The sequence below is a fragment of the Ischnura elegans genome, chromosome 2 (genome assembly GCF_921293095.1).
Source record: "Ischnura elegans chromosome 2, ioIscEleg1.1, whole genome shotgun sequence".
NCBI lineage: Eukaryota > Metazoa > Arthropoda > Insecta > Odonata > Coenagrionidae > Ischnura > Ischnura elegans.
Genome location: NC_060247.1, coordinates 126180071 through 126201098, shown reverse-complemented (window position 1 = coordinate 126201098; position 21028 = coordinate 126180071).

The following is a 21028-nucleotide window of genomic DNA, read 5'->3' as shown; positions in this document are numbered from 1 at the left end:
AGTTTTGCTGTTTTTAAATCCATATTGTCGACTTTTTATTACCAGCGAGGGTCACAATGGGGTCAGAGGTCATAGAGGTATGTTTTGAAATAATAGGAAAACTAATGTCCCCAACCAAAGGTTGTTTTGTTGTTTGTTTCCTATTATTTCAAAACATGCCTCTATGACCTCTGACCCCATTGTGACCCTCGCTGGTAATAAAAAGTCGACAATATGGATTTGAAAACAGCAAAACTGACTTGGGCACCCTTTAAAACACATATATTGTTACACTCTTTTGCTGTCATGGTGGGCCGATTTAACTCTATGACCTTTGACCCCAATTGTGACCTTCGGAGGTCAAAATATCAACAATACGGATGTACGAACAGCCTAACCGACTTTGGCACCCTTGAAAACCTATGGTTTGACACCTTGGTTGTCATGATGGCTCGACGTTTGACTCTATGACCTTTGACCCCAATTGTGACCTTCGGAGGTCAAAATATCAACAATACGGATCTACGAACAGCCTAACCGACTTTGGCACCCTTCAAAACCTATGGTTTGACCCCTTGGTTTTTATGATTGCCCCACTTTTAACTCTATGACCTTTGACCCCCGTGGTGACCCTCGGAGGTCAATTAGTGATTAATACGGGTATTTGGACAATACCAATGACTTGGGCACCCTACAAAACCCATGGATCGACACCTTTGTTGGTATGCTATTCCTTTTGCCACCCTTATGACCTTGACGGTGACCTTACTGGGTCAACGGTTGAATATTCGTAAATAAAAGTGTTATTTTCGGGATTCTCGTGTCCGAAAACCTAAGAATTGACATATTGGTCAATGAAATTCACACTTTTGTCTATCTCGATTTTTTTAACATTGAAACCCCATAAGGCAAATTCAAATTTTTGGTTTGGACCCACTTTGTGAGGTCAAAAGGTCAAAATTGTAAAATTTTGCTTACACTTAACAAAACTTAGGACCTTTCCCCATAAGTGTGACAATTTTCATGAATATTGCTCCATGCAAAGTTACTAAAATTACAGGTCAAAAATGACACACGACCCTTGGGACAGTCTGTATGATAAAAATTCTTGCTATGGTCCTAATACCGGATCTGACCCTTCCCCAAGTGTGCCTAGGTGGTCTGGTAATGATGTCAACGAGTGCTCTTCTTTATGAGCTGCGCAGGAATCATTCTTAATTCTCTAAAACATAGGTGTCGGAAGTTTAAAGACATGGTTGATATCTATGGGCCCTCAAACTTAATTCAGGCTAGGGAAAGTTAACAGCGTTTCCTTACCCACTTATTCTTCCCTTCTCTCAACGTGAATTAGCGTACCGATTTTGTGATTACGTACATTTTCACCACCAGGAAACTACATAAACTCACGGTGATAGTTATATTTTCGTGGACAGTTGACACGAACTTTATTTCTTAGCAATGAACGATTGAGACATGGATTCAAATTCGCCGCAAAGCGTGCCTCTCGCGGCCATATTAGGGTGCCTTCACAGCTCCGCGTTGCGTCGACGCCACGAGAGCTCCCGCTCCGCCAGCAAATTTTGCCCTTCACAGCTCTGCGTTGCGAAACGTGGATTCAAATTCGCCGCGTAGCGTGCCACTTGTGGGCGTGACAACCGGGGCTCGCTACATCAGCGCCGCTATTTGATGCGATCGGTGGGAATCACAGGAACCAAGGGAGTGGATAATCCTGTGTAGAGTATTTATGGCCGGATACATATGTTGATGTGGGGACTGGGGATGTGGGCATTTCGTTCTTCATGTGTCAATTGATGTGTCTATCGTGGCGGCCAATCTAAGCCGTCGTATATGGTAGTAACCGTATCATTTTACTCATTTCTCCTGTGAAAGAATAAGTCAGTCTATCTCTGTTCTTAATTTTAATTCTCAATCAACTCAACAAGCACAGCCTGTATGGTTCCATGGTTCCAACGTCGAAGGTAACAGCACGTTTCAGCCCACGAAGGAACGATGCGGATCCGGCGAGATTCTTTAAAGTAAGTAAATATCTTATAAATATTCCTCTAATTGTTGTTTCTCATAATTTGTTCGTCGTGAATGAATTCATGCTAAGAAAAGAAAAAAGTAGTGACTCAGTAGTATACTCACTGGCCGAATGATGTGCATCTATGAAAATGATCGAGATTCGGAATGGAGTATAAAATATTCACTATATATATAAATTCAAATATATATTATCGCATAGGCGGTTCATAGTGTCTTTGGTACCTATCATGGGCGACTACGTTTCAACTCATGGCGAAATATGGCGTACGTAATTCTATTGTACGGATCTTGTCTCACCTTATACAAATCCCTGTCGATTTCTGTAACAATAAAGTCTGTTCATTGTCTGTCAGTTGGCTGTTCGTTCCCTGTTCCCTGACCAAGAGAGAACAGGCAGGCGACTGTTCGTAGAATGTAAATTGGAACGCCTTGTCTGTTCCTTGTCTGTGAGAAAAGGGTTACTTGTCTGTTCCCTCCCTGTTAAGAAAGCGGCATTCTCTGTTCCTTACCTGTTGGACCACAGACAATGAACAGGCAGGGGACTGTGCGCTGTCAGTTCATTGCCTGTTTTCTTAGGTTGTTTGTTCCCTGTTCCTTGACCAAGAGAGAACAGGCAGGCGACTGTTCGTAGAATGTAAATTGGAACGCCTTGTCTGTTCCTTGTCTGTGACAATGTGGGAAGATGGTTATTTGTCTGTTCTCTCCCTACCCAGCCGGCACAGCAGAAATTCTTTACATAAATGGAAGAGAAAAAATGGAGAAAATATATCTGTAGAGAAATCACAGGGTAGGAATTTCCCTATCTTTTCTGTTCGCAGAGAGCACACAAGATTATTTACGGCTCTAGCGCTAATAATGCAGTGAAATTACTTGTAAATCAGATTCAAAGGGCCGACGCAGATGGAGAGCTAATTAATATTTTTGTTCCACCATTAAAGAAACAATTATAACATACTATTTAGCATTTTAAATTCTCGAAGTGGACCATTGTGCGCGAAAGGTTGTTATTGTGATGAGTACAAAGGCTTCGATTTTAAGAATAACTTTATTCCCTTAGCCCTAACGATAAATTTCATTTCATGTTGACATTAGTACAACTTTATAATAATTAATCTGCACGTAATAGGCACGTTTTAGGGGACGAGATGTCCTCAATACCCAACTTTGAGATGTTTCTCGTCTGCTAACCGAAAGCCATAAAAGAAGACTATCGATTCATACAATCGATATGATTGAAATCGAAATGCTGCCATGCTGCTCGAGTAACAACATCAAAACGGTTAGAAACGGTTGCAACCACGAATGTTTTGAAAGTTGTCTCTATTATTCCTCGTGCTGTATGAGTGAAAGCGGTTGAAAATGAAGTATCTTTTACCTACGGAGTAACGCAGTAGTCTCTGCACTGTCTCACGCCCTGAAATTTACGCAGACGAGTATGTAAACAATTGGATCTGTATTTGAAGCATGGAAGAAGATGTTTGAAGTAAGTATCATTAATTTCTCTTATGTTCTCCATGCTGACTAGCATTTACAAATGGAATGTTGCTGGAATAACGTATTATATAACAGTATTTCTTTCCATGCTCGTTATTAATGTATGAATTGTGCAATTTCAAATTATTTTTTAGCGGAATAACTTGAGTGGAACTCGTTGGTGTTGTTATATCCTAATAGTCCGGCATTTCCATCGTCCTTTGTCGTCTATGATGTTATTGCAGTGCTAAATTTACCCATCTAACGTCAAGATAAGTACCGTATAAGTCATATTTTAATTGTTGTCACCTAGGTTTGTTTTGAATGTGAAATAAGTAGTATATCCTAAGTGTTGTGAGGATATGACGAAAATCATCATTTCGATATGAGTATACTGTTACCTATTCCTCGACATTGGAGGTGAGTTTCATTCTTTTCTCGTCATCACGTTTAACAGCCATACCATACTTCTTTGCAGATATGCTGAAAACAGGGGAACTGTGGGCCCTAAATGGAGCTTACTGTGGGAAAGGCCTTGGGCGAATGAACGGGCAGATGTCTAAAAATTATTTATAAATTACGGTGTAGATGTGCCTAAATAAAGATAATTTTTTACAGACTTATGATTTTTTGTGTGTAAAAATTTGTCGAAACCTCATCCCGCTTAGAGTTAGGCCGTGTTCCAATCCACCGTAAATGCGTTCTTGCGCTCTTACCCGCACTTTTGGATCGTCACATTTCGGAAGTGACGTCACGTAGTGCGATTCCAATCCGCTCTACCATGGCCACCTATAATACAGGCCGGAACATGGAATTTTGGCAACGCTGTGCCGGGGTGCGATTGTGTTTGCTCAAGAGCATGGCGACTTATGCGTGAAGAGTGTCCGTGTGACCTAAGAAGCATTAAATCTCTTGTTAAAAAGGCAGAACTGGACTTATTTTGTGGATATCCCATTGGCTAAAGGTACGTACAATAGTTTAAAGATATTTTTTGGGAGCTGAAGGAGGAAAATCACGTTTATTACTTCAAAAGTATTGTGATCACATGCCGGCCGGCCATTAATGGAGGGGAATTGAGAGTGCAACAATACTGGTTTTAAATGGGGAAAAAGAATTATTTTTCTGTACTGTGTTTTGCCTTACGGCAAGTAAAATAGTTAAAAGATATTCTCAGTGTATTGTGAGTGGATATTCAGCAGTATTTCATCCAAAGCATTGCGTCTCTTGGCGGCCGGCCACGAAGGAACATTAAGAGAACACAAATGAAACGAAGTGTATTTGTCGGGTATTTAAATGCTGCGTTGTTTTTTATAATATTATTATTCTTGAGTTAACAGTGATTGCTATATTTGGTTGCCTTATGAATAACTATGTGTAGCTGTATCTATAATAACGTCGTATATTATTGAAGGAAGAATGGCTACTCATTAACTCTATTAATGTTTCTAGGTACTAATGTCATTCATATTTTCCAAACTAATCATGAATGCACTCCTTTTTTTCTGTAATCAGCGAAACTATTTTTATTCATGCAACTTTCCATTGTTTTCATTTAAGGTGCCCAAACGTTATCGTGTGCCATATTGCAGAAGCAACTACCTATCCACCAAGAACAAGGGGTATGTGACTGTGTTCCAGTTCACCAAAGATGAACGCAGTTGACAGAAGTGGCTGAAGAATATCCCTCGGAAGGATTGGAATCTTTCTTCAAGCGCAATAGTTTGCGTCAAGCATTTTGCTGAGCAGGATATCCTACACCGTGTAACTTACATGAATAAGAACGTTGAAGTGAAAAGTTACGAGTTAGATCGCCTAAAGTTGTCCCCTGGTGCTACTCCCACAGTGTTTCAGGCCCTCTCCTCTTCTTAAAACTTCTTATTGTGATCAGTGAACCATGAAAATCTGTGAAAATAAGTAGATGAGTTGTACTTCTAAGAAATGAAATCAGGAAATATTGTATGAATCAGTGGAACAGGAAAAGACTGCTGATGAAATGATAATATTTATCATTATTTCCGAAATGCATGCTAATTTGACATCTGGCCGCCTTCTACTACTGAAGGTATATTGGAAAATCAATTGCTACTAAGTGATACGGAATATATAAGTGGTATTTTGAACTAATTCATCTTTCCCTTGCAGGTAGAACTTCTTGTTGTGATCAGTGAACTATGAAAACCTGTGAACATAAGTAGATGTAAATCTTGGAAATGAGATCAACAAATATTTTATAAATCGGTGGAACATGAAAGAACATTGATGAAATGTCAATATTTGTTCTCTTATCGATAAGGGCACCTTAATTGATAATTATCCGCCTTACAATATTCTAGGTATATTGAAAATCCAAGGGTACTGAGTGATATATCTATACGTGGTATTTTTGAACTAATCCATCTTTCTCTTGCAGGTAAAACTCCTTATTGTGATCAGTGAAGCATGAAAATCTGTGGAAATAATTAAAGATGAAATGAACGAATATTGTATGAATTAGTGGAACATGAAAGAACTTCTGAGGAAATGACTATATAAGTTTTCATATTGAAAATACTTAGTAAATTGACGTCTAGCCGCCTTCCAATACAGTAGGTATATTGGAAAATCCATGAGTGCTGAGTGAAATTACATTTATGTATGTAGTATTTAGAACAATATAATAATTTTCTCTGCAGCTAAAACTCCCTTTTGAGTGACGTTTGTTAGTGAACCTTGAAAATTTGGCCATATAATCAATTATGAAGAACCTGTTGTGGCTACCATTATCGAGATTAATTCAATAATTTCCTCTCGTTTGTAAAATTTGATTTTCTTTTAATAAGTATTGAGTTAAATGTTAGTATAATGTTATTTGTTGAGATATTTTTCCAATTCGGAAGTCGTTAATATTTCATTATACTGATCTTGTTGTTAAGAAATATTAGATTGAATATATATTTATCTTCCTTGTGGCTTCATATTTTTTAAACGTTGTCCAATTTATATAATGCTAAGACTAGTTTTTTTTTATATCACATAGTTTTCTAATTAGCCCTAACATTTGTACTGATCATTTTTTTCCATCAGGTAATGTGGTGCCTGGGAAACTGATAGCTGTTGCTGGTGACGGTTCATCGGTGAACTTCAAATGGCAAGATCTGTGGAGGTTGTTTCTAGCTGAAATTGAAATTAAGAACCTGTGGCAGCTTTTATTTATTCCACTTTCTGGAGTAATATTTATGCTTTTATGGCCATGTCTTGTGACATTGTGAGGTTGTTTGACCTCTTCAATATGAAATGTTTACCGGAAAATGTATATATCTGATTTTTAGTTTAAATAAATGTTGTCGAACTTCATAAATTATTTTTCTCTCCTGAAATACCGCGACGAAAGGTGCTAGAAAATAACGAATTACTTTTTAACATGTTAATTTTTTAGGTTATGCAGGGAGGTGAAATGATGTTTATTTAAAAGCCGCTCTTTATTTCTAAGTCAATAAATTTTATAGGGTGTTCTTCCATATTAACAACCAATGGGTTAAGTAGTAAACTAAACGGTATTTCCTTCTTGGTCTGAACTTCTGGGACGTCGATCGCAGTACTTAAATATATTTCCGTGAATAATCTCTCGTATCCCTTGGCTTGTTATTAGTTCTCACGATTACTTTTAATAAATAGCTGTTAAAATACGAAATATAACTACTCGAATAACTCAACCCTACCGTAATTTTTAGCTTAACTTTAGGGAAGGTGAACGGAGGTCCAACCGTATTAACGTCAACAGCTGAGAGGCCGATCCACCGCACCCCAGGCGATGTGCAGAGTAGCACCCCTGACGTCACGTAAAGCGCTGTCGCCAAATTGCATGTTCCGGCCTGTATTATAGGTGGCCATGGCTCTACGTTCTGCTCTGAAGAGCGCATATGCCCCGTTTACACCACGATCGTCGCGACGTTGATCGCGACTACTGCACGTTTACACGTCTAAAAGTTACCATCGTAACTCAGTGCTGCCCTCGTTGTGGAATTGTGTCATTTAACAACTGACGACGACACTGCGTGAGAAAATTGAAATCCTGGAAATTAAGAAGCAAAAGAATATTAATGTTTTCATGTGCTAAAACTGAAGCTAGACCGAACTGTCGGTAAAACGTTGAAGAATGTAGGTTTCTTTATGGGAATCTGTCCAAAGTTTAGCAATATTCATGCGGTAAAGACAGTAGATATGTCTCCTTGCTACGTTCCAAATTGGAATATTTTGCTAACTGGTCACTTTATTATAATATCGACTCAATCCGGATTGAACGTGTCCAAAATAAATTTTTCAAATTAATTAATTACGATTTATTAATCTCTTTGTCTGATTACAACACTTCATATATTCTTTCCCTAGTTAATTTGAAAACTCTTGCACGACCAAGGATCCTCCAAAAAAGGCGTATTCCTCTGCAAAATTATCAATTAATATTTAGATTGTTCCTATCTCCTTTATTAGTAACTTTTAATGTATCCCGTCATAGCTATATAAATCCTCACCTGCATGTTTTTAATTACCATAGAGCAAATTATGTCTTCAACTCCCAGCTATGATGAGATAAAACTAAAACTTTAAGTCATAACAGTCCGTGAAGTCTTTAAGAAACTAGATTCTTCGAGAGAATATGTCAAAACATTCAAGAATATTCACGCATTAAAGACAGTACATATTGCCGTTATAATTTAACTAGAAAAGGCTTAGATTTCGGCTTGATTCGGCACAAGTATTGATATCTCCATGTCCTCATCTAAATGTTATGGTTATTTCTGGCGAATTTTATTGTGAAATCCTGTATACAATGATTTAATTGGTTAAAATTTTGTGCATGTTTGTTATTTTCCATCATCTGTGAAGTATAATGTAAGGATACATGGTTATGGGTTAACCTGTAAATAAAGAAATGCATAAAACTGGTATAGTATAGAATATCCGATATCATTTGGTAAATAGAACATCAGAAAAAACTTTCCCATCACGTCCTTCCATTACCTGCTCAATAATGTCTTCAATCGTTGCCATATATCTTATATATATTAGAGTTATTTATGAAATATCAATTATTGTATCAAGATTGCAACGGCGCGAAAGAATCGTATATGCATCGATCTTCATTTCCTAACTCTTTTTTCTTGGCACACTAGCGCTAACCATCGTAAGTTCGGCAGTGTTAGGTACTAAGGCCTACGATGGTAACTCTGCGCGTCTACACGACGTTTTGAGGTTACGATCGTACGGATCAACGTCCCGACGATCGTTGTGTAAACGGGGCAATAGTCGAAGAGCACGAGAGGGCGCATGGATCCACCCTTATTCGCTCTTCAGCCCTTCGTCTACCGCCGTTGAGGTGGAATTTTCGTGGATTCGGATGGGATTTGATTCGGAGCAATGATTCGGTTCTCTAAATCGTTTATAAGGAATCGAGTGAATATCGAATCCGAATGAATCTTGAATAGATGCGAATTTAAGGGTGTCCAGCGACCGGGAAAGTCGGGAATTATGCATGAATTTTTTATCCAACCCGGGACTGTAGAAACGTTTATATCAAATTCATTTCACGGATAATTTTTCCAGTTCAACGCCCATTATCTGGTTAAAATGTAATTGTTGTAGATTTAGGTGCAATAGCTAAGAAGAGTTTTTTCAGCCGCAACGAAACGTGCAATGTCAGACGAGACAACAGAACCGAAATATACTAATATATGTACTCTATCTGAATGAATGTAAATATCTAACTATGAACTCAAGTAAGACTCAAAAGAATGCCAGGTGACGTCGACATCTAGTTACGAGTTTGAAGCAGCTCGTCAGGCTTGCTTTGAATAATGTCAATGCTAACAAACGGATTTCTTTTCCTTGTAAATATATTAATATGATATAACATGAAATCACTTCAATGGTTTAAAAATCATGTAAGAGATTCGGGTGTATTAAAATTCGAATATATCGCAGTAATCACGTAAGATTAATCTGGGAATTTGTAAAATTTCCCTGGAGAAGCTGGAATTATGCATGAAGTTTTCTGCTTTGGCTGGATGCCCTAAATCTGCCGTATTTCAAATATTATGACGGGTACCTATTTACAGTGATAATTTTTCATTTTAACGACATCTTTAATAAATTGTTTTCAGATATAAAAACCACTTAAATTTGTCTGAATGTACGAACACTACATGGTTGCCTACACGAAATTAGTAGCCTACAATTGATAAATCTCGCCTATGCCGTATTTTATTCGTTTTAACTTCTGCAATTCCATTTATAAGTTACATGTAAGCATATATATAAGTACATATGTTTATAAGGCATTAAATTATTGCAACACTCACTCCATAACAACAACAACATTGCACTATTTTCTTACCCTCCAAATTTGTTACTCAACTTTTTTCAGTTTCGAAATCTGCCACTTGACAGTGGTGGCACTACTTGCAATAAGAGCAGGAAAGAGCGAAAGAGCCGTTTAGAGCGTAAGAGCGCAAGAGCGTAGAGTGCACCCTATGGATTGGAACACGGCCTTAGTAATAAAGGTAGTAACAAGTGAGCATCGAGTGTTAGTCGCCGTTAGTTCGTTGCATGGCCTCTACGCGGCGCCCTACTCGCCGTTCGAGAAATGATTTCTCTTGTATTTAGGAAATCTTTCTCTTGGATTTCTCTAGTTTTTCTCTAACTTTTCTCCAAGATATACGTATATGATTTCTCTTAACGTATATGATTTCTCCGTTTTATACGGAAATTATACGTATATTTTGGTTCTATTTAAAACGTTGTGCCGGCTGGGTATGCGCATACTTTGTTCCTTAACTGTTCGCTGTTGCTAAGTTGGACATAATAGACAAGAGATAATTTATGTTAAAATAGAATTAAAAGTTGAAATTCATTTGAATGATTGTAAGAAAAAATTTTATTGTGCTTTTCCACATATTCCATTAGTTATAAAAATCTTGAATAGTTGCAGAAAAGCAAGCTTTGTCATCATTAACAGAACAACCACTGCATCAACAAATATTTCACATGCCTTCATCAAAGAAATATGTACTTCCTTTCATTAATACAACTCGGATTCTGCCCTATGTCAATATAATACGTGTGATTTTAAAAGAGAAACACGCCTTTAAAGAATATTTATGAACACGATGATTTCACTTCTCACAAACAAACCTACAAGAAAGACAGTCCTCTGACAATGTTTGTTGGTTCTTATTGGCGACGTAACGCACATACGCATAATACAAATACAATACAAATCTCAGTACTTGCTCAAAAACTTAAGAGACACAATAAATTATTAAATAAACACACTCAAGAACAAATATCACTTCACGACTTTCACTATCACTGAATGGATGCACGAATTACTTAATTCGTCACTGCGGGCATTTAGCACAGGTTAAATAATAATCAAATAAATAACTGTTTTCTCCGCAACCAACAACTTCACCACAACACAGTCGACCATGTGCTCGTAAACTGTCCGGATAACGGTATCGGTTATTGGCGTCCTTTGCGTTTGCTATCTTCTATAGGTAGGTAGCAGCACCACGCAGGGCTTTGGCGGCTTTGGCACAGGGCGGGCGAACTGTTGACAGCGTGCGACACAACAGTCTGACGGGCGTTTTCTTGAACTAACGCTATCGTTTCGTAAGATTATTTTTGATTAATAAATATTATTGCGTAAAAAATTATTTCATAACTTGTGTAATATCACTCAGTTGGTATCTTTAATAATAAATACGAAATATGAAATATGTGTGCTTCCTCTGTCTCACCCATTGACCAATCATGAATCGGCCAATGAAATTTCGTCTCCTCATTTCGAAAGTTTTGATCGTTAGGAAAACATCTACTTACTGTGGACCGGTTAGATCTTGTGTTCTCGCGATGTACGGTTTTAGGCGTTGTTTGTATATAGTTGTTGATTCTATTTTAACTTAATTCTCTCTACATCAAGTTTTCAAGCCTGCGTGTGGTGTGTGAAGTGGTTGACAACGTTATATTTTCGAAAAAGTCACGTATATTCAGCCCATTAACGCTTGTATAGTGATCTTGATTTTGCTTACGAATTTTTGTTTTTCAACAATCTCATATTCAGTGCAGTGAAGTGGCCACTGGTAAAGGAATTTTCTTTGTGGTGTTCTTATCCCGTAATTTGTGATGACACTGAGGAATTATAGTTCGCTGTGTGTGTGGGTACGAGGACTTATGCGTACACAAGTGAGGCATAGAGAGATTCTTGTCAGGCTTTCGCCATCCTGTGTATAGTGTTTATTTATATACTAATTCAATTCATTGTATTTGGCAGGTGAGTGACTTTTATGTGAACTTTTATGAAATAAATGGGCATTTGCTTTGCACATGTTGTGATTTTATTTAAATGATATCCCGCATAGTATCCCTACCGCATGCAACACGCAAAGCAAGAATAAAAGTGGAATGGGGACTGGAGGGGAGGGGGTACGGTAGGGGAGGGTGCTAGTTTACGGAAAACGCCCGCAGAATGCGCTGTAGTGGCCCCAGCCGCGTCGTCCGCTACGCTACGCTGTCTACACTTTTTAACATTGTGTGTCACGACTGTGGCACCACGCTATCTTTCCGTCCTTGTTGAGAGCCTGTTCACTAGCTGTTCACTGTTTTCTGTTCGTACCATGTACCGTGAAACGGACTATGAACCGGCCCTTGCCTGTTGACTGTCCGTTCACTGTTGTCTGTTCGTTCCCAGTCCGCCGAAACCACAGAGTACATACTCTTTGGCTGAAACATACGGCCCCTGCCTGTAATTGGCGAAGTAAAGTATTTAACGTGCGTAAGCCGAGCAGATAGCTAATATAATTTGCGTGCTCACTTCAATAACCGTCATCCGTGGTTGATGGTAATCGTGATAATGAATTCAACCGTATATAATTACTGTTTAAGTAGATGATATTTTCTTTGGATTCAATCAAACTTCCTTGTACTCAATTAAATTAGGATTAATTCAAATTGTTGTCCAAATTCCGAAACTTAAAACAATTGTTCGTACGTTGTTCATAATCTGTTCTCAAAATCTCCAAAAGGTTCCAAACTAACAGCGAACAGGCATCATTTTTACGTAAATCGATAGGGTGTTTAGTGTTTGTTCACTGTTGTCTGTTCATTCCCTGTTCGGTGAAACATACTACCAACCGGCCCCTGCCTGTTAAAAGCTTGTTCACTATTGTTCCCGAAATGCTTGTTGCCTGCCTGTTAAGGAACAAGCTGCAAACAGAGTACAAACTGTTGGTAGGCTGTTCGTAAGTTGTTCCTACTTGTGAGTGACCCGAGATTGTTCGTTGGCTGTTTATACTCTGTTCACTAATCTCCAACAGGCTATCAACAGACTTCAAACGGACAGCGAACAGGCATTGTTGTTTCAGAAATCAACAGGGAACTTTTAATTCTGGATTGACTCTATCGAATGCCGTGATGAGGGATAGGGGGAGCCAAACTTAAACTGGTTATTAGTCCGAAAAAAAACCTACACATCCACGTAAAATGAAAACGAGCACATCAAAACTTTAAATAAACAATAGCATTAAGATACAGGGTTTGTCCGCAAAGTAATAGGACTGAGTCGATTTAAAAAAATTTATTGAGCCAATCGTTACAATTCTTTAAAAACTTTCAAAATAGGCTCCTTCTGCGTTGATGCATTGATGCCAGCACAATTTCCAAGCGTTGAAGGCGTCAAGGAAGGCATTCTCCGGAATAGCCTTGAGAGCCGAGGTGCATGCTGCTTGGATCCCCTCTGTCGTCTCAAAATGCTTGCCTTTCATCGGCCATTTCAGGCAAGGAAACAAAAAAATGTCCGGGGGGGCCACATCTGGGCTGAAGGGCAGTTGCAGATGCGTTGGGATACCGGCCTTGGTTAGGTAGCTGTTCACAAGAAAGGCGATGTGAGCCGCAATTTCTGGTCGTCAGTGAGCACTTTTGGGACCATCTTCGCGCACACCTTGCGCATGTTCAAATGCTCTGTCACAATGTCATGAACCACAGATTTTGATAAATTTAACATCTGGGAAATTAAACGAATACTTAGTCGACGGTCTGAGTTCAAAAATTTGCGCACACAAGTCACATTGTCGGTGTTTGTCGAAGTCGCAGGTCTTCCAGCACGGTCTTCATCAGCGACCTCTCCCCGGCCCTCCAAAAAGGCCTGGTGCCACCGAAACACACCACTTCTTGCTGAAGCAACATCTGGGTAAGCCTGCTTCATCATATCAAACGTCTATGTCGCAGATTTACCGAGTTTCACACAGAATTTAATCGCGTATCTCTGCTCTAACGAACGCTGCGTTTTCGGCTTGCACCACTCACAGAAACACGTCGGGCAAAAATGTCTGTCCTGACTCTCCAGGTGCTCGGAGACAACCGACCAGCCGCTCGAGCGGCTGGTCGGTTGTCTCCGATCGTTCGTTAGCTAGGAACACCCTCTACCGAATCCAGTCGGTGCGCGCACGCTCCGAAGTACAGTCGTGGCGGAAGAAAATCAGTCCCATTACTTTCCGGACAAACCCTATTAGATGATTTTGATTCACTTATTTGAAAACAAAATTTAAATACCTCTGTAAGTAACGTGAAGATCTCTCGCGATCGCCACCAGGTTAGGAACTGTATTACTGCTGACTAGGCTTAAAATGTTGTTTTCTGAGGCTAATTTAAAATAATTTTCCTGGAGAGTGCCCAAAGGAACTTTTTGTGTCCCTGGGGGGTATTCTATAGCCCCTGGACCCCCGAAAAGATTGTTACCCCTAACATTAAACTCTAAACTCCACCCAATTCATAATCATTTTAAGTTTTCTCGAATGCTTCATAAATGTTATGCAGCCTATATATTATCCTCACAGTTAAAAGGTGTATATTGAGTAGGAAAAATGAACAAATATTTAGATGTGTTATTTTATACTTGAATATTTCTACTGCTCAGCATAATCTGCTTGAAACTAGTTAAACATAAGCTCACTTCTTGTGCATTATGTACTTCCTTCCCCCAAATGTGCACTTATCATGCACATATTTCATTAGTAAATAAATTTATGCTACTTTTAAGTAACTTATGTACCAATAGGGTAGTTTCCTTCATCAAAGAAAACGAAAGGCATTGATTGCAATTCGTTATCAACCATTATAGTGTATTCATAATATACAAATTATATGGTTTTATAGAAATCCCAGTTTAGACGAATGGAAATGGTCAATTCTAACCGCATTTGAAAAAGGCCAGATTGGCACCCATGCATTGCCACTCCACGTGACATCACAGCAACCTAGATGTTATACGAGTAGATAGGAGTTTTACATTGGCTGAGATTACACTTTTATCTTAAGTCTCACATTCCTCGCTCGCGATGCTTTACAAAGCCGCATAACCTTAGTTTTCTTGTGATTAATCCTCATCCCATACTCCTCGCAACGCTCGTATAACGCATCCACTAGAGCCTGAAGTCCCCTCGCTGACTGGCTAATTAATGCCTGATCATCAGCGAATCTCACTGATTTGAACATCATTCCTCCCACTTTTATTCCAGCTTTTAACTCATCCCACGCTTCCCTTACCATCTCTTCAGCGTACACGTTAAAGAGCAGCGGCAAAAGAGGACAGCCTTGCCTCACTCCTCGTCCCATTCTTGCCCACCAAGATTCTCCCTCCGCTATCCTCACTTGTGCAGTCTGGGCCATATACAGATTACGAATCAGTCGCCTATCCCTCCAATCTACACCTATTTTCTTGAGAATATTCAATAACTTTACCCAGTTCACTCTATCAAAAGCTTTTTCAAAATCCACAAAGCAGGCGTACACGTCCTGCTCATATTCTAGGTTCCTCTCGACGAGGGACCTCATTGCTGCTATTGCATCACGAGTTGACTTCCCTTTTCTGAAACCAAACTGATCTTCGCCAAAATACTCATTTGCCCTCGCCTCCATTCGTCTGTTCAATATCCTTAGTACCACTTTCGCCACATGCGATATTAGGCTAATAGTCCTGTAATCACCGCATTCCACAGCTTTCTTCTTTTTCGGTAGCGGATTAAAACCGTCTTCACGAAATCCTCCAGCCAACATCCCTCCTCATAGATCCTGCGTATAGTTCGAAAAACCTTTTCTTACCTTCCTTCCCTAGATTCTTCAGAAGCTCACACGGGATATTGTCCACGCCTACTGCTTTCCTGGCCTTCATATCACGAAGTGCTTTCTCTATTTCCGAATCTAACATCCCCGGCCCAAGATTATCTTCCTCCACTTCACTTTCATCCTCTAAAGTCAATCTCTCCGGTTTGTTCCTTCCTTCATAGAGATCCTCCACGTATTCCTTCCATCTACTCTGTACCTCTTCTTGCTCGCTTAGCATCCTTCCATCTTTAGCCTTAATTTTAGGCATGGTTTGCCTTCTTTTGCCGCCCAATAATGACTTAACTTTGCCATATAACGCGCCTACCTCTCCTTACTTCTGAAACTTTTCCATTTCCTCACACTGTCTTTTCCACCAAGCCTCTCTTGCTCTCTTAGTTTCACGCCGTAATTATTATTAATTTGTCTATACATTCTTTTGCCCTGTTCTGTGTCCACGTTCTTCCACTTCCTCCTCTCCTCCATTTCCCTTATCATGTTCTCCGTTATCCACGGCTTCTTTATCCTTCTACTGTCAACGTAACCAATTGACTTCTCCCCGCTTTGACTATTCCCATTTTAATATTATCCCATCTTTCCTCAACAGTCTTAGTTCTTTCAATCTCCCGTATACTAATGTCCACTAATTCCTGATATTCTCTCCTCATACTCCCTTTCAGGGCTTCTACGTTCCATTTCTTCGCCTTCCTAACTTTCATAAGTTTTTTGAATCTTACGTTGCATTTCATAAGTACTAGGTTGTGGTCCGAATCCACATCTGCTGCTGGGAAGCTGCGCAAGATTTTAACACTATTCCTAAACCTCTGTCTTACCATAATGTAGTCTGTTTGATATCTCCCCACATCCCCTGGACTATTCCATGTGTACCTTCGCCCTTTATGATGATTGAACGTTTTTGTGATGAATAACTTGTTTCTCCTGCAAAATTCTACTGCTTTCTCACCCCTGTTGTTCCGAATTCCTAATCCAAATTCTCCTATTTCGTTTCCATCCCTCCCTTCCCCGACTGAAGCGTTCTAGTCCCCAATCACTACCAGATTTTTCTTACCCGGTGTGTCTCTAATTATTTCCTCGAGCTGTTCATACACCTCATCTACTTCTTCCTCCCTATGATTGCTAGTGGGCATGTAAACTTGGACCACCAAAAGGTTGGTGGGCCGTGCCTCAATTTCTACCACCATATTCCTATCGCTTACCTGGTCTATACCTACCACACGCTTACCCATCTTCCCGTTTAATACTAAAGCTACCCCTCGCTGGCTTTCCTCCCCTCCACTATACATAACCATATACCCATCACTCCAATAGTCCCCCCATCCCTCCACCTCACCTTGCATAGTCCTAAGATATCTATCCTCCCTTTATCCATTTCCCTTTTGATATTTTCCAACTTCCCCGCCCTCATCATAGTCCTCACATTCCACGTCCCTACGTTTATAGCCGACTTCTTCTTCTCCATCCTCTTGGTCTTCTTTTCTTCTCTCTTCATTGCTGCTGCTGTTGATGATGATAAGTCTCTGCAAGGATTTCGCATGTTGACGACCCCAAGGACCTTGCCGACCTCACTGCCGTGCCCGACACCCACCCTTTGCGGACGGGTTCCGGGCAATGAAATTCCGAATGTATGAAGTTACATGATTAAAAGCACCATCCCTTCCTATCCAGTAGCTGTACGATTCACAATTAGATCCAAGGACCAGTTGGAAATAAATTGATATACAAAATATTTCACTCTAAATAATCCGACTTTTTGTAAGTAAAAATTTATGACGGAATGGATATCATCCATTACTTTAATATTTCAGAAAGAAAGTTTTGAATAATCATACCGAAATATTTCTATCTATCATACCGAAATTTTTAAAATCTTGTGGCCGCACCTTATGATTTCACCACAAGCAACTCAAGAAGATCACCATGACGGCTCATTCACCCAAATACGACTCCATTGAGAACTTATGGAGAATTATGACAAAGGAATACTAAACGAGAGGGGTGACACAAGAGTCGGGGTGCTATAGGCGCATTGCCACGACTGTGGAATGCACTTCGGACTCATATGTATGAGAAATTTGTTAGATCAATGCCTAAACTTCTGCTGAAACTTTTAGAGGCAACGACTGACACTAATAAATATTAATTAATGGATAAAATTGCTATTTAACTTATTAAGTTCCTGTTTGCCCCAAAAAATTTGTCAAAGGAAAGTGACATGTGGGCCTGATTAAAATGTTTGAAGACAAGGGTGTCATCCATTTCGATTAGAAATAAATGTTTTAACGAGATAGAGTCATTAATTATATACATTTGGTTAATAAAAAATTCTGTTATTTTTTTTATTCAACTGTATAGGCTGTGCTGATGTTATGAATGCGTCCTTTAAAAAAATAAAAATAAAAAATGATTACCTCGGACTCGAACCATCCCAGAACTCTACTGTCACTTACGCGGACAGAAAAGAAGTACTTGACTACGGAGCCACGTATTCGTATACATAAACGGTGAGTCAAAATATGATTGTAAAGAGAGGAAAAACCTCGCCAAGTAGCCCGTAAGGATACACTCCGACGGCCCAACGTGTGCGTGGACGTGAGTTTCCTCAGTGAATTCCATCCGCTGATCTTATTTCCGCTGGGCCATTTTCGTCTGGAGCTCTAGCAACTCCAGCTTCGGTAGCCCCGTCGCGTCTGCATCCATCCTCGTCGGCTCTTGATGCCGTGAAGACAAAGGAATACAGTTTGCTTCATGTGCCAACCTTCCAAGTTTTCACCGACCCGGTCCCATCAGTTAAGTGGGGCTCATTGGTGTCTACATATTATTGTAAGCAATGGTTCATGATTGTAAAGGAAATGATAGTTTCTTATGGGACCAAACGTTTCCCATTGCTAAATTACAACAGGAAAGAAAATCCTATAGAGATTTTCACTAGGGTGTCATTATTGTTTCCGTATGTATAGCTAAAAGATTTCTACTAGTTTGCTTCTACACATCCTCTTGAGGAAGGAAATAACTCCCTGATCACGTGGTTGCACTCATTCAGGCAATTAAGAGGAACATGAACGACTTTCACCTTCCTCAGTTTCAAATCCGAAGTTATCTGAGCAGTAAAGCCAGGGGCGGTCTGGCCAGCTCGGCTGGTCGGCGATCGCCGTGGGCCCCGAATTTAGGGGGTCCCCAAAACACTCGGGTATATCGTGAAGCGTATGTGAAAGGTGTAGCATAAAAAAGACTTGTATTACTTGAACCAAAGTTTTTTTCTCGAAATAATAAAATTCTAATAATAATAATAATAATAATATCTTTATTGTTCCATGGGTCAAACAGGTGACATAGAACATTGTCAGGGAGACATAGAACAGACATAGAACATGTGACATAGAACATCAAAACATACATGTTGTCATGAACTATCAGACAAGAATTCATTTACATTATAATAACCCTTAGGCTGTAAAAAATTTTTTAATTCTGTCTTAAAAACATTAATATTTGAAATGTGTTTTATACTCGTAGGCAATTTGTTAAAAATAAGCGAGGCAGAGTGATGTGGACCTCTTTTGGCACATAATTGTTGTAAAATATGTATATTTTCACTCCCACGGGTCAGATAGGCATGAACCGAGGAGTTTGGTAAAAATAAGGTAGGGTTCTTTTTTACAAATAATGCACAGTAAAAAATGTACATACTTGGTAGTGTCATTATTTTATATTTTAGAAATAATGGCTTTCCAGGAGACCTGATGGACACATTTGCCATAACTTTCAAGGCTCTTTTTTGCATAGAGAATGCTCTAGCAGCAGCACTTGTGTTTCCCCATAAAACTACACAATAAGCCAAGTGAGAATGAATTTTGGCATAATATATCAATTTCAGTATTTCTAATGAAGTAGTTGGAGCCAATTTGCGAATCATATATATTCCCGTTGCCATTTTGCTAACTAAATCCTCAATATGATATTGCCAATCAAGGTTTTCAGTTAATTTCAACCCTAAAAAATTTATAGAGCTAGACTGCTGAATGGCTGTTGATGAATTAGTCTTAAGTAGAGGACTCGTTTCTGGAGGACTAATTTTGTGATGGAAATTTAAAAAACATGTTTTATTTCCATTCAATTTTAAGTTATTACTTTTACACCAGTCAATCATCTGTGCTACTGATGAGCGTGCCATATCAATCACCTCCCCTGTCTTATTACCAAAACTCAGAGTAGTAGCATCATCAGCATATAAAATGACTTTACTCTGATGCAAATGAGATGGTAAGTCGTTAATAAAAATGATGAATAATAGTGGCCCTAGAATAGATCCTTGGGGCACTCCACAGAATTCTGTGTTTTCATTAGTTGCTTTACACTGCATACACACTCAGTGTAAAGAGATTATAATACATCTACATAGTACTTCGCAAGCCGCATATAAGAGTTGTGGCAGGGGGTGTTAGGACACCAGAAATTGTATAAAAGTGAATAAAATGGAGTCAGAAGATAAAAGAGTCTTATGCTTTTTTGAAAGGGTTATACAAAAAGGCTATTTTAGAAATTTATTTTAGATTTCAACGCATTGAAACATATTAGGAACAATTTGACTAAATAATAGATAGTAGAACACATAATGCATTATTAAGCTGTGAAAGTCTCACTTTACATTGTATTTTTTCTTATGAAATCGCTATTTTTTTATTAACTTATACATAATTTCGTAATATTTTCCGGGGAAGGACTCCCGGATTCGGGGAGCCCCATCATGAGCCACAGTATAGGGCCCCAAACTACTCCAGACTGCCCCTGGCTACATACATCCAACTGGGCCTAATTGCCTACATGCCTGCAGTTAGTTACTTGGACGAAGGACTTCATACTTGTTATATAGCGATTACATCTAATTTTTCAATAATTGCAGATTGAGCAATTCAGAAATTGATGCGCAAATAAGCGATGGTAGACCTATGCCACTTTGATTGACTTATTGGACGTAAAAATTTAAAATGTAATTCACATTGAGGTTAAATTTTTATCATGATTGGATGGGTTATGCTTGATAAAATTGGCGTAGATATTTTAATATTTCCTCGTGTCATATAAGCATTGGTCACAGGCAATGGCGCCGACTCCATGGGGCCTGAGCCCCCTCGGGAGGAAAAGATGTGTAAGGCCTGTCATTTTTCCCCGGAGTGTCGAGGTATTGATAGTCAAGTTTTCATAGTTCTAATGCTGATCATATCACTCTACTATAATGCTTAAAAACTTTAAAACTCACTATTTATAAAATTTCCTGGGGCAAGACCCCAGTATGGGCCCCTCCAAAATTTTTTATTAGTCGGCAGCAGGACAGACAGACAGACAGACAGGGGTGGATTAAAACTGCTGTTTACGA